This window comes from Equus asinus, chromosome 6 (genome assembly GCF_041296235.1).
Source record: "Equus asinus isolate D_3611 breed Donkey chromosome 6, EquAss-T2T_v2, whole genome shotgun sequence".
NCBI lineage: Eukaryota > Metazoa > Chordata > Mammalia > Perissodactyla > Equidae > Equus > Equus asinus.
The window spans coordinates 93,512,119-93,526,550 of record NC_091795.1 but is presented as its reverse complement, the minus strand read 5'-3'; the positions used below and the strand labels follow the sequence as shown (position 1 = coordinate 93,526,550).

The 14,432-nt window shown below is 34.0% G+C and overlaps 1 protein-coding gene across 1 annotated transcript in view; it reads right to left on the bottom strand.

Annotated features, from left to right (window-relative positions):
• ROCK2 (Rho associated coiled-coil containing protein kinase 2) overlaps positions 1-14,432 on the bottom strand; it is a 154,182-nt gene that overhangs the window by 138,001 nt on the left and 1,749 nt on the right. The window lies entirely within an intron of this gene.

Genomic DNA, 14,432 nt, shown 5'->3' with positions numbered 1-14,432 from the left:
AAATCTGGTATACGTTAACTGAAAGAATGAAAAATATGGACATCTTATTATCCACTGCCTATGAATCGTCGGGTTTTCTCTAATTTTAAATGATGTGAAGGGAAATAATTGCAAAGAATGTGCATTTTTAAGAATGTAAACAGTAAGATGTTAAGAAAAATGACTATTCTTTAATGTAACCAATAACTTCAAGGCTGCTTTAAAAAAAAATCTCAAAACAGTTTAATATAAGTGTTTAGAATATTTTACAGTATTTTATTTTTTGCCTGCTTTTAACGAGACCATAAAATAGCTTTTGAATGATTTTATTTTTTTTTAAACACAGGCACAATCACAAATAAACATATACCACCCTGTTTTAGGTGCTATGCTCTGAAGAATCATACACTCCTAGTGAAATTTTTCTTCCTGAATTAAATCAACGGTCAGTGAGTAAACAGACTGTTACTATTTTCCCCATCACCATTTATTAAATGTGAAACATCAAAATTATATATTTCTAGGCCAGTAAGTCTCTGTAGACTGCTTCTCACAGAAGAGTAAGATGTCATGGTAACGTTTCTATATTGAAATTTTATATTATGTATATTTTACCACAATAAAATTTTTTTTTCACTTCTGTTTGGTGTATCTTGTCTGAGTCTCCCTTCAGAAAAGCTCAGCAAATTAAATATCCTTCTAAAATAAAAAAAGCCCTGGTCTGATTCCTAAGGAGCTCTAAAAGATATAAATGTGATGACCTTGGATATTTCAGAAAATACAGCCTCTCTCTGTATGCCAGCCTTTTCTATATATACAATGCTGTGTGCCAAAAAGATCTCAACTACGTCTGTTTGCTTTTTTTTTTTCAGTCAGTCAGTACAAGAAGCAACACCTACAGTGTTTCTCAAACTCTGACCTGCAGGTTGCCTGTATCAGAGAACTACCTGAGATGCTTGTTTAAATGCAAATTCCTGGTGCCACCACAGACCACCTAAATCGGAAGATCTGACACCATTTCCACCAAGCACCCTAGAAGTGATTCTGGCTTCCATCAGGTAATTCTGGCTTTCAGGTTTCATCCAAGCCTCAGTGAGCCACAAAAATTAAGGAAGAAAAAAATTAGTATTCTCTTTTTCTCAGATACAGTTTGGACCCAATGGCCCATCTGCCATTTTATGAATTACACTACTGCACCCCTCAGTTCAGTGGTTCCCACACTCTCCTGCACTTAAGAATAACTGTTCTTTTTAAACTTTTAAAAACTCCCCACTCCAGGGTGCACCACATACCAATTACATTAGAACGTCTGGGGATGGAGGCAAGACATCAATATTTCTAAAAATCTCCAGTTGAGTCCTATGCGTAGCAAGGTTTGGAAACTACTGTTACTGGCTTTAGTAGATAAAGATTAGAAAAATCCTTACTTAAAATGACCTTTAATCCAGTAAGGGAAATTTTTTTCAATGCATTTATTTAAATTAAATTTTCTTAAGATTATCTTTTTTCAAAGAATGTAAGACAAACACAGTTGTTTCATGTTGAATGCAATTAATATAGGATGATACCGTGCATCTCAAGTTCAGAGAAAATTCATCATTATTTCATTTGCACATAATTTCAGTGATTATATTTTGAGAAATATAATCATTGAGGAGCCAATATGAAAATTCAAAGTTCATGTTTTAGATATTTAAAAGCAACTCCAAATATTCTGTTAACGCCAAATAAATTTTTCTAAATTTAGAAAAGGTACAATATTGTTATTAATATTTGCTTTATATTCCGCAACATCTCTTTCCCCAATTTCTGATGCAGTATCTCATTTCTCTGAAAGAAACCCACAATTTTGATGTCTTTTCTTCTAATCTTTACTAATTCCCATATGTGCTGATTGTATGACCTGTTAGCAGCACTTAATGAAGTCTAATGGTTCACAAAAAAAAATTTTAAATCGATTCTTTCAACGAAGGTAAACTAGTCAACCATAACACACCATTTTTAACCTTCAACTTGAACTTTAGTCACTATGTAACACAATAAAATAGGGCCATATATATTTAAACGTATAAAAGTCCAAAGTGCCACAAACATAAGTCTATAACTTATCCCAAAAAGGTGAAACATTTTTCAAAATCATACTAACGTTTAGACGTTTAATACTTCAAATATTCTTGCAGCAGTTTCAACGTACAAAAACGCATTTCACTAGATCTTGCAGGCCTCAAAGCTAGTGCACTTTCCTCTTAGAAAAATATCACTACAACCAAAAATTTTTTAAATTTATCTTTAATATATTAAAGCATCTTAAATATTAAAAGAATTATTTCCTAAATTTTTCCTTCACTGCTCAAAAAAGTCCCACGTTATCTTTAATAAAAACAAAAAAATACCTCATCTAAACTACGGCTAAAGGGAAAGCTCCAATTTCAATGAGCAAACTTTTAGTATGACTTCTAAAGGAATCATAATGAAAAACAAAACAGTAGGGTCACATCCTGATACAGAATGCACAAATAAGGCAGCTACTTTTACATCTGAAAAGAACACTGTATCTTGGTTAAGTTCCAAAATTTTGTACATAATGGAATCCCACAAGTCAATACCCAATGCCACCTGTGAACAAGAGGCAATATTTTATCTGTATGTTAAATTCAGATGGCTACTCAAAGTATAGGCCAAAAACCAGGCATAATATACAGTGTTTACAACACCAGTAGTTACCTACCCTCATAGGAACCAGGTTACTGAATTAGTACCAAGAACCGTTTCCTAATCTTTATGAAGAACAGAAAAGATAAATGTTGGGTCAAGATGAAAGAAATAAGTTTATAGGCTAACTCAACATGTTCAAAATAATCAAAACAGGGGGCCAGCCCTGTGGCATAGGGTTAAGTTCAGTGTGCTCTGCTTCAGTGGCCCAGGTTCGCAGGTTCAGATCCTGGGCATGGATCTACACCACTTGTCAGCCATGCTGCAGCAGCAACCCACATATAAAGTGGAGGAAGACTGGCAAAGATGTTAGCTCAGGGCTAATCTTCCTCAGAAACAAACAAAAAATCCAAAAAGGAAAGATGAGCACAGAGCAGAATGGAGAAATGCTCAAAGGCCATACATTTAAGTCAGAAGTACTTCAACTTGATCTGCAGCTTAGAAATAACCCAACTAGTAGAGACTCCACTGCCATTACCAGGGCCTACGCTGCTCAGCAAGGCTCATTCATGACTTGGAAGCAAAAGGTACCATAACAAGGTTTTTAAAAAAATGCTTAGTATTAATTAGGCCTTTCAGATGGAGGCACTAGTCAGTGGGATAATTCCACCTACAAAAGGCTCTGATCTGTATTTATTTGTATTCTGTTTTTAAACATTGCAATAAGCCTATGGTATACAAAATGAAACTCCTTTTACTAGACCACACTCACAGTACATTAGTAAAAGTCAAAAGAAAAAGCAAAATTAACAAGCACATCAAACAGTGCTCAGCACATCATTTGTTATTAGTAAAATGCACAACAATGGCTATATCACAAAGACAGACATCACTAAGTATTCTCTGAGGATGTGAAGAAACTGGAACCCTCATACATTGCTGGTGGGAATGTAAAATGGTGCAACCACTTTGGAAAACAGTTGCCAGTTTCTTAAGGGTCAAGCATAAACTAACCATAATACCCAGCAATCCCATTCCCTGAAATCTAACCAAGAGAAATAAAAACATGTCCACATATATGGCGAATTCATAAACAAAATGTACATATATCTATACAACGAAATTTTATTCAGCAATTAAAAAGGACAAAATGTTGACACATACTACAACATAGATGAACTTTAAAAACATTATGCTAGGTAAAAGAAGCCAGAAAAAACCGACTGCATCTTGTATGAGTCTACTTGTACGGAATTTCCAGAAAAGACAAATTTATAGAGACAGAAAACAGATAGTGGTTGGCTGGGTTGAGAGCAAGGCACAACTGCAAATATGCTCAAGGGAATTTTGGGGGATTAATGAAAACGGATTGTGATGACGGTTGCACAACTCCATAAATTTACTGAAAATCAGTACAATGTATACTTACAATGGGTGAATTTTATAGTATGTAAGTAAAATAACTCAATAAAAAGAACTAGCAAAACTAGTAAACAATGATACTTATGTTCAACACCTGCTGACTACTTTCAATTGCCACACTTTTATTTCAGAGCTAATTCTAAGAGTAAATAAGAGACTGAAACATGCCTCGTCAATTGACTACATCTGCAGGCTATATTTATTCATTCAACCAACAATTATCTAGGACTTACAAGCAAGATACTGTGTCTTGCTCTCTTTTGTCTGCTAACTGAACAGCAGCAGAAGACAGAAAAAAACTACCATAACTCTAAATTCCCTTCTTTCTATAACTGTTTTAAATACGATGCAAAGGGAACAAGAAAAATCAAGCATTTGGGTTAATTAGAAAAATAAGAAACAGATTATTACAAACAAGAACCATTTTAAAGCTAAATAAAAATGCTAGTAATCAGAATACTTGATAATATACAAAAATTTTTCAAAACAGTCACTCATGCTGACTTGTAATAACACTCCACTCCTCAAAATCTCTCAAGCCCTCTGGCTTTGTTTTTAATTTTGTTGACATATAACAGCCAATATGCCATTCTAAAGAATTTCACACACCACCAGTATCTCATCTGTTCTTACACATGAAGTGCTGTTTCAACACAGGCATCACCTAGAAATATAAAAAGGAACTGGATATGTTTAACCAGAAGAAAAGTTAGGGGGTAGGAAGAAGAGATGACACATGATAAATGACAAAGCCTGTTCAGCCTACACAAGGTGTCTTTACTTCACCTAAAACAGAATAAAATTAGCTTAAATCCTTTCCAAGAGAAACTGTTTCAGCACAATCCAGAAAATATCCAAATCGCAATTTACTTTTCCTGCTTGACCTCCAATTAATTCTACCACCCAAACCCATCCTCTCTGCAAATACAGACGTTTACCTATTTCCCTTACTATAGATAGGTAAGAATAAAGTGAGAGGAACACTTTATATATAACATATATGGTATGTATATGATATATATAAACATATACCAAAATGTTTATTTGGGGAATACTTTAATCTCTCTTCAAGCAGGGATATATTTCCACAGTTTATCACTGCTCATCACCAAAAAAGAATTATTGGTTAGTTCAACAAATACTTACAGGACACAGTAATAAGAACACAAAAAAAGACTCATGTCCTAAAAGAGCTTGTATTGTCCATTAAACAAACTCAAAAACCAAGAAGAATATAAGACAACAATACTTATTATATTAAGCATTCCACATCACAATCATCCAAGTAATTAAACGCCAATCCTGCTCTGCTCTGTTTCTATCTAAATAAATTATTGCTGGAGGAGGCTCTGCTATTCATTTCCATGGAATTAAAAACAACCCCAATAATGAAGTGTTAGAAATTATTTCCCAGTCTATAATCTCTTGAAAATAAAGAAAATTTCTATCACTTGTTTCATAACTAAAAAAGCCTGAAACTCTTTTAGAGAATAAAGAGAATTAGACATTGAATACTAAGCGATCATTAAATATAACAAAAAAATTATAAAGCACTTTAGATATCTGAACAAACAACCCACACCTTACCAAAATGAAGCAACAAACCATAAAATCATTCTTGGACTCAGAAATATTCCCCAAAAGATTATCAACAATGAACCAAAAATGAATCTCAATTTTTCCTTTTTGTCACACACACACACACACACACACAGAGTAAAATACCAACTACTGTGACCAAAATGCTTTCCAAAAAGATAAGTGAGGGTCAACTGGGACAGTCAACTGCAGAATTTACAAATATATCTCTATAATTTAATCATACTTAAAAAAAAAAAGTACAGATGAAAGGAAAGAATGACTCCAATCAAGGATAAAGTGAAAAGAGACAGTTTTAGTAGAGTCCCAAATGCCACCATGATTTCACATCAATTTAAAAATATTAAGCTCCATATAATAAGCTAACTACCAATGGAAAACGTTATTTTGTGTTTTTTCCCCAAAAGCTGTAAGTTGCTGTGAGTCATCTACATTCTCTTCACCAATAACCCTCATCACTAACAGCTCAAATATATTGTACTGAATGTCAGCACACAAGTGAATTTTAAGTATAGGTGTAGAGTAATATTTCCATGAAGAAACTCAAGAAGCCCAAACGGAAACCAAATCTATAATCACTACCTTCTCTCCTCCCCTAATCACCACTCTCCAAATAGAAAGTTGTGTGACAATACAGAGAGATAAACAAAGACTCCCAATTAACACTTTTGGAGTTCTAATACTTCAACAAATCTCCTGATAAAATCTTTGTACCCCTACTTCATACTTTCCATCAGAATTCCAAATGGAATAAAATTAACATTAAAAATAAAACCATCAGAGTATTAAAAGAAAATTCAAGTATATGAATCAAATTCTTGGTAATGGAGAATGACCATGACATCTAAGCCAGAAATCACTCTACAGTGGGAAGACTGATAAATTTGACTACATAAAAGCTTCTATTATTCCTTATGCATAAAAAAAAAAAAGACAAAGCACATGTACAGAATAATTTTAACTTTTTTGTATTTTAATTTTTCAGACAGACATTTATACCAAAATGTTAATCTAAACAGTGGTTATCTCTGTGTGGGGAGACTATCTATAAGCATCACTTGCATTTAAACCTTTCTCTATTCCCTAGATTTTCTATAGTAAGAACAGAGTATTTTTATAATCTAAAAAATGACAAATCTTTCTTCACTGCAAAAAATGAAATCTATGTTTCCCTCTCTCAACCATGGTTGCCTGCCTACCTCCTTCAGATAAAAAGATATAACCAAAAAAATGAATTTTGAATACAGCATGGGTTAAACAACAGAACAATGACTAAAGATTTGATGTACTAACCAAGGCAGCAGAAACACAAAAAGTCCATCCAACAGTAAATTGATTTTCGACAAAGGTGCCAAGGCAATCCAATGAGAAAAGAAAAATGTTTTTTAAAATTTGGTGCTGCTGACTATAGTTAACAATACTGTATTGTAGACTTGAAAGTTGCTAAGCGAATAAATCTTAAATATTCTCACCATTAAAACAACATGGTAATTATGTGAAGGATGCATTTACTAACCCTAATGTGGTAAACATTTGGCAACATATACATGTACTGATCATGCACCTTAAATATATAAAATGTCAATTATATTTCAATGAAGCTGAAAAAAAAACATGAGTGCTGGATAGTCTGGATAACTGGGTATGGGAAATGTAGAGGAAAAAAATGAACCTTGACCCCTAACTCACACCATACACTAAAAGTGGCTGAATACATACCCTAGACCTAAACATAAAAGTTGAACTAGAAACCTTATAGAAGAAAGCAAAGGAGAATATCTTTGCAACATGGTGGATAAGCAATGGTCTTAGGCAGAAAAAGCAGTAAACACAAAAAAATTTGATTATAAAAAATAGACATGCTGGCCAGAGCAATTAGACAAGAAAAAGAAATATAAAAGGAATCCAAATAGGCAATGAAGAAGCGAAACTCACTGTTCACAGATGACATGATTTTATACATAGAAAATCCTAAAGAATCCACAGAAAACTATTAGAAATAATGAACTACAGCAAAATTGCAGGGTACAAAATCAACTTACAAAAATCAATTGCATTTCTATACTCTAATAATGAACTAACAGAAAGAATTCAAGAACATAACCCCATTTACAATCGCAACAAAAAGAATAAACTATCTAGGAGTAAATTTAACCAAGTTGGTGAAAGACATATACAATGAAAACTACAAGACTTTCATGAAAGAAATCAATGATGACACAAAGAAATTAAAGATATTCCATGCACATGGATCAGAAGAATAAACACAATTAAAATGTCCATACTACCCAAAGCAATCTACGGAGTCAATGCAATCCCAATCAGAATCCCAATGACATCCTTCACGGAAATAGAACAAAGAATCCTAAAATTCATATGGGGCAACAAAACATCCCAAATAGCTAAAGCAATCCTGAGAAAAAAGAAAAAAGCTTGAGGTATCACAATCCCTGACTTCAAAATGTACAACAAAGCTATACTAATCAAAACAGCATGGTACTGATACAAAAACAAGCCTAGAGATCAATGGAACAGAAGTGAAAGCCCAGAAACAAAACAACACATCTATGGACAGATAATCTCCAACAAAGGAGCTAAGAACATACAATGGAGAAATGATAGTCTCTTCAACAAATGGTGTTGGGAAAATGAGACAGCCAAATGCAAAAGAATGAAAGTAGACCACTATCTTAAGCCACACACAAAAATAAACTCAAAATGGATCAAAGACTTGAAGGTAAGACCTGAAACTATAAAACTTCTGGAAGAAAAGATAGGTAGTATACTCCTTGACATCAATCTTAAAAGGATCTTTTCGAATACCATGTCTTCCCAGACAAGGGAAAGAAAAGAAAAAACAAACAAGTGGGACTTCATCAGATTAAAGAGCTTCTGCAATGCAAAGGAAACCAGGAACAGAATGAAAAGACAACCCACTAAGTGGGAGAAAATATATGCAAATCATATATCCGACAAGGGGTTAATCTCCAAAATACATAAAAGAACTCACACAACTCAACACCAAAAAGCAAACCTGATCAAAAAATGGGCAGAGGATATGAAGAGACATTTTTCCAAAGACGATATACAGATGGCCAACAGGCACATGAAAAAATGTTCAACATCACTAATCATCAGGGAAATGCAAATCAAAACTATACTAAGATATCACTTCACACCCGTTAGAATGGCTATAACTACCTAGACAAAAAATAACAAATGTTGGAGAGGATGTGGAAAAACGGGAACTCTCATACACTGCTGGTGAGAATGCAAACTGGTACAGCCACTATGGAAAACAGAATGGAGATTTCTCAAAAAATTAAAAATAGAAATACCACACAACCCAGCTATCCCACTACTGGGTATTTACCCAAAGACCTTGAAATCAACAATTCAAAAAGACATACACCCCTATGTTCACTGCAGCATTATTCACAACAGCCAAGACATGGAAGCAACCCAAGTGCCCATCCACTGATGAATGAATAAAGATGATGTGGTATATACATACAACAGAATACAACTCAGCCATAAAAAAGACAAAATCATCCCATTTGCAACAACATGGATGAATCTTGAGGCTATTATGTTAATCAAAATAATCCAGACAGAGAAAGACAAACTCCTTGTGATTTCACTCACATGTGCAAGATTATTAACATAGGGACAAAGAGAACAGTTTAGTGGTTACCAGAGAGGAAGGGGGCTGGGGGTGGGCACAAGGGGTGAAGCAGTACATTTATATGGTGACTGACACATAACAATGTACAAGTGAAATTTCACAATGTTATAAACTATTACGACCTCAGTAAAATTTTTAAAAAAAGAAAAGAAAATAGACATGCCACAGACCGGGAGAAAACTTTGCAAAACATGTATCTGACAAAGAACTGGTATCTAGGATAGATAAAGAACTTGTACAAACCAATAATAAAGACATAGTCCAATTTTTTTAAATGGGCAAAAAATGTGAACAGATGCTTCACAAAGGAAGATACACAAATGGCCTGTAAGTGCATGAAAAGTACATCATTAGTCATCAGGGAAATGCAGATTAAAATCACAATGAGATACCACTACCCACCCACAAAATGGCAAAAATGTAAGACTCAATGTTGAGGAGGAACTGGAACCTCACACGTTGCTGTGGGAGTGTGAAATGAAATGACCACTTCGGGAAAAGATCTGGCAGTTTCTTAAAAACTTAACACACATCTACCCTGTAACCTAGCAATTTCAGTACTAGGTCCTTAGCCAAGAGAAATGAAAACACATCCTCACAAAGACTTAATACAAGATTGTTCATAGCAAGCTTTATTAAGAGCCAAAGTAAATAATATATAATAGCCAAAAACTGAAAACAGCCCACATAGCCATCAACAGGACATGGCTAACGGACTGTGGTTTATACACATAATGAAATACTACTCAGCAATAAAAAGGGAACAAACTGCTGATACACACAATAATATGGATGAATCTCAAAAACTACGCTGAGCTAAAGAAGCCAGATACAAAACAGTACATAATATATAGAATTCTATTTATATGAAGTTCTGGAAGAGGCAAAAGTAATCTTTAATGCCAAAAACAAACAAACAAAACAAAAAACTCAAGAAGCGTGATTGACTCTAAAGGAATGGGGTGTGGAATTAGTTGAAAAGGCATGCAAGGGAGACTTCTGGGTTGGTAATATGTTCTATATCTTGCTAAGGACTTGCATTACACAGGTGTGTGCATTTGTCAAAACTCATCAATGGTTTACTTAAGATTTATACATTGCACTGTATGTAAATTTAATCTTTAAAAAAATAGGGGCTGGCCCCGTGGCCGAGTGGTTAAGTTCGCGCGCTCCGCTGCAGGCGGCCCGGTGTTTGGTTGGTTCGAATCCTGGGCGCGGACATGGCACTGCTCATCAGACCACGCTGAGGCAGCGTCCCACATGCCACAACTAGAAGAACCCACAACGAAGAATACACAACTATGTACCGGGGGGGCTTTGGGGAGAAAAAGGAAAAAATAAAATCTTAAAAAATAAAAATAAATAAAATAAATAAATAAAAAAATAAACAAATATTGAACTCTACTTAAAATGAAACGCATGCTGAAGAGTTTAAAGAAGTGTACCAATATCTGAACTTACTTTAAATGAATCAAAAACAAAAAATGTATTGATAGATGGATAAAGGGATGGATAGATGTAATAAAGCAAATATAGCAGTTATTAATTAGACGGTGAGTATAGGGATGTTGTCAATTCTTTCAACTTTGTTTTACTTTGAAATTTTCCATAACAAAATGTTGGGGGAAATTTTAAACTCTAACCGTTACCTTATTAAGTTGCACATAGTATTTCTTAAAAATTAACAATTGGTTTTTAGATATATACCACTCCTAGATATATACTTAAACCTACAGAAACTTCACACGGGCTCCAGGAATGCTCACAGCAATACTTGCCATAATAGCAAAAAATGAAAAACAACCTAAACTTATCCATCAAGATATACATCAAGTAGATTGGAACAATATATTGTGGTTTATGGTAACAGTGAAAATGAATAAACCACAATGTGGGTGAATCAGACATATAATTTTGAGTGAAAAAAGCAAGTCACTAAAGAATATATACAAATGTCAACCTCTTATAAAGTTTAAAAAAAACAAGTAAAACTAAACAATACTGTTTAGGGATACAGATAAATGTGATAATCTATAAAACAAAGCAAGGGAATAATAAAAAATATTTCAGGGCAGCAGACGGGAGAGGATGCAGGAAGACTGAGGGAGCGGCAGCAGCAGCACACAGGTAACTTGAACAGGCTAGCGTTCTGTTCATGAACTCGTGTGGTGATTACATGAAAATTTGTTTTTATGCTTCATAATTCCTATTTACATGCTATATTCTCTTAATGTTTAGAATACTTCAGAATTCAAAATGGGAAAAGAGAGCTATATGATCAGGAGTCAATCAAAACAACAACTTAGGCCTCAAGAGAATTATCCACTATTTCTTTACAACTGTCTAAGCTGTATATGTATAAGTCTACATTTCCTTACTTAGTCTACACTGGCCTTACCTTGGGGCAAGATGCTTCCAAATTCAGAATTTGGGGGATTTTGAATGGTACAATAAGTACGTAAATCTTTACAGTATGTTCCCAAAAACCCTCTTGGTAGTCTGGGGTAGCAGTCTGAAATCAAACACATTAATATTTCTCATATTACTATTTACACCAAGAGAGATGAACTGACTATAAATATTCTAACACCAGATCAGGTCAGATGTTACCATCAAATAAGTTTTACCAAAAGCTTGGTTTTCAGAGCTCTTTATACATCAGAATTGTGGGTGATGGACTATGGACCTGTACTTTCAAAGAGATTCAATTTCACCTAAACAGTAAGTTTCATACAATATTTTTTTTGAAACCTCTCTAGCTAATTCATTTTCTTTAAAGATTTTCTGACCATCAAAACATAAGTTTTAAAGTAATCCCATTTGTGCTATAAATGTCCAACTTTTATTTCACGAAAGAAAAACAGGCATAAAACAATTTTTCACTTTTTAATTCTATCTTACTTTTACATCTTTACAATATTCGTACTTATTACATAGGAGAAAAATACACATATAATTTTATTTTAATTAGGCAAATAACCAAACCAACCTGAAAGTCCAAGCACTGTGATAAGAAATATCTTCATATAGTTTACACATATAATGAAATCTATCAAATAAAGCATTTTGTATTCTAAGTCACTGAAAATTGTAAATAAATTTTTAATCACCTTTCCCCATCAAAACAACTCTTAAGTAACAGTTTACTCAAGCCTGAATCCATAGGTTATTATAACCTTTTACTCTTTTAGAAAGTAAAACAAATTAAAACCCAAAAGCATAGACCTTTAGAAAGACTTCTCTCCAGCACACTAAAGCACAATTCTTTTACCATAATATTTGGGTAAGCAGTATAAGAAGCTGAGTCTTGACAACAAAACATTATTTACCCCAAAGTTTCAAACACTGCAAAAGCATACCATTGAAGACATGCCCCTCCAAAAAAAAGTGTTACAGAAGCAAACCTCTCTCAAAACTCTATTTCTAAATAATACCAAGCAAGCAGCTCACACTCTGCAACCACAAATCTGATATATTCTCTTCAGATTAATTTAAGGACCCACAATAAAGCAAGGAGTCTCTGCAGAGAAAAAAGACAATTTAGCCTCTACAACAACATAGTCTTGGAATCCAGCTCTATCTATGCTTGATGATTGCTAAGCACTTCTCTGATGGCAAATTCAAATGATAATGCTACTCATTCAAAATTATATAGCAAGAAATAGTTGCCAATAAATTTCAAAGGAAATTTAAAGCAATTAACTAAAAATATGCTAAAGCACACAGAAGTGAGCTCAATTTAATGAACACTACTATGCACCAAGCAGTGAGCTAAGCACTTTACATCTTATCTCATATGACATTTTTTCCTACAGAGTTTACCTTCTAGCCCTAGCCTACTGAAGAATAATTATACAGTAACTTCTGGTATACTTCATCTTCTTACTTCTGTCAGGCGGTATACAATGTTAAATGGTATTTTCTGGGCTCCTGAATGAACTAAGATTCATGGCTATGCTTTTATTGGACTATATTACTTTAAGATTTTCTGTTAAAGACAAAACATTTCTTTCCCCTAGTAAAACCAAAAGAAACATCATATGCAGTAAAACAGTGATCGACTGTAACATGCAGGTTAAATGGTAAGGTTTCAAATCTTTAAAGTGATCCCAGACATTATTTCATCAGTATTTCGGGAAATCCACTTTTATAACATTCTTTTAAAGATTAGTTCATTGGAGTTCCCATTTGGAAACATGAAGAAGTTCTGAAGATGGATAGTGGTGATGGTTGCACAACAATGTGAATTGTAATTAATGCCACTGAACCATACACCAAAAATGGTTAAAATGGTAAATTTTATGTTATGTATATGTTACCACAATAAAAAATTAATTTGTTCTACTATTTCATACAAAATATACATAATTTACAACTAACTTACTATAACATGGTTTAAGAAAAAATTTCAGCTCATCAATTTGCAATAGAAGCACCAGCAACCTTGCTCCAAAGAAAAGAGTAAGGGACAATTTTGGGCCTGGTAAGATTTACTGCAACTCAGAACCATAATTTAATCAACTAAAAAACAGTGATAACAAAGTCTGTCCAGACAGCAGCATCTGATGTCAAGTCTCACACCAGTAATATGTCACCTTAATAAAAGTGTAAAGTGGGCACTCAATAAATGAATGGACCAAATTGTTTCCTGAGCATGTGTAATTTCATTTGTAAAAACAGCCTTCATTTTAATAGTTTAGAAAATACTTTAATAAAACAATGTATGATCATATTACATATATAAATAGCTTAGGTTCAAGCTCAGAATAACCCCAATAATTATGATTAACATCACTCAAGACCCAGAGATGAAAATGAAGTGTAAAAAATTTCTATCTGGGATTTAATACGAACCTGATGAATACTTGAGATTTGCTGTACTATTTTTAACTTAACTTTCTGGCCTTAGGTCAAAGTTTTGCTAGCAAAATACCAAAATGAAAATGCTGGGAGTCAAGCCAGAGCCTCCACTTTGGCGGAGGAAAAGCTATGCCCTCCATGCAAGCCCTCCTACCACCGACCGAAGACTTCTAAAGACCGCCCCGGGCGTCACGCTCCCCAGAAAACACAAACCACCACACCAATGTGGAATCAG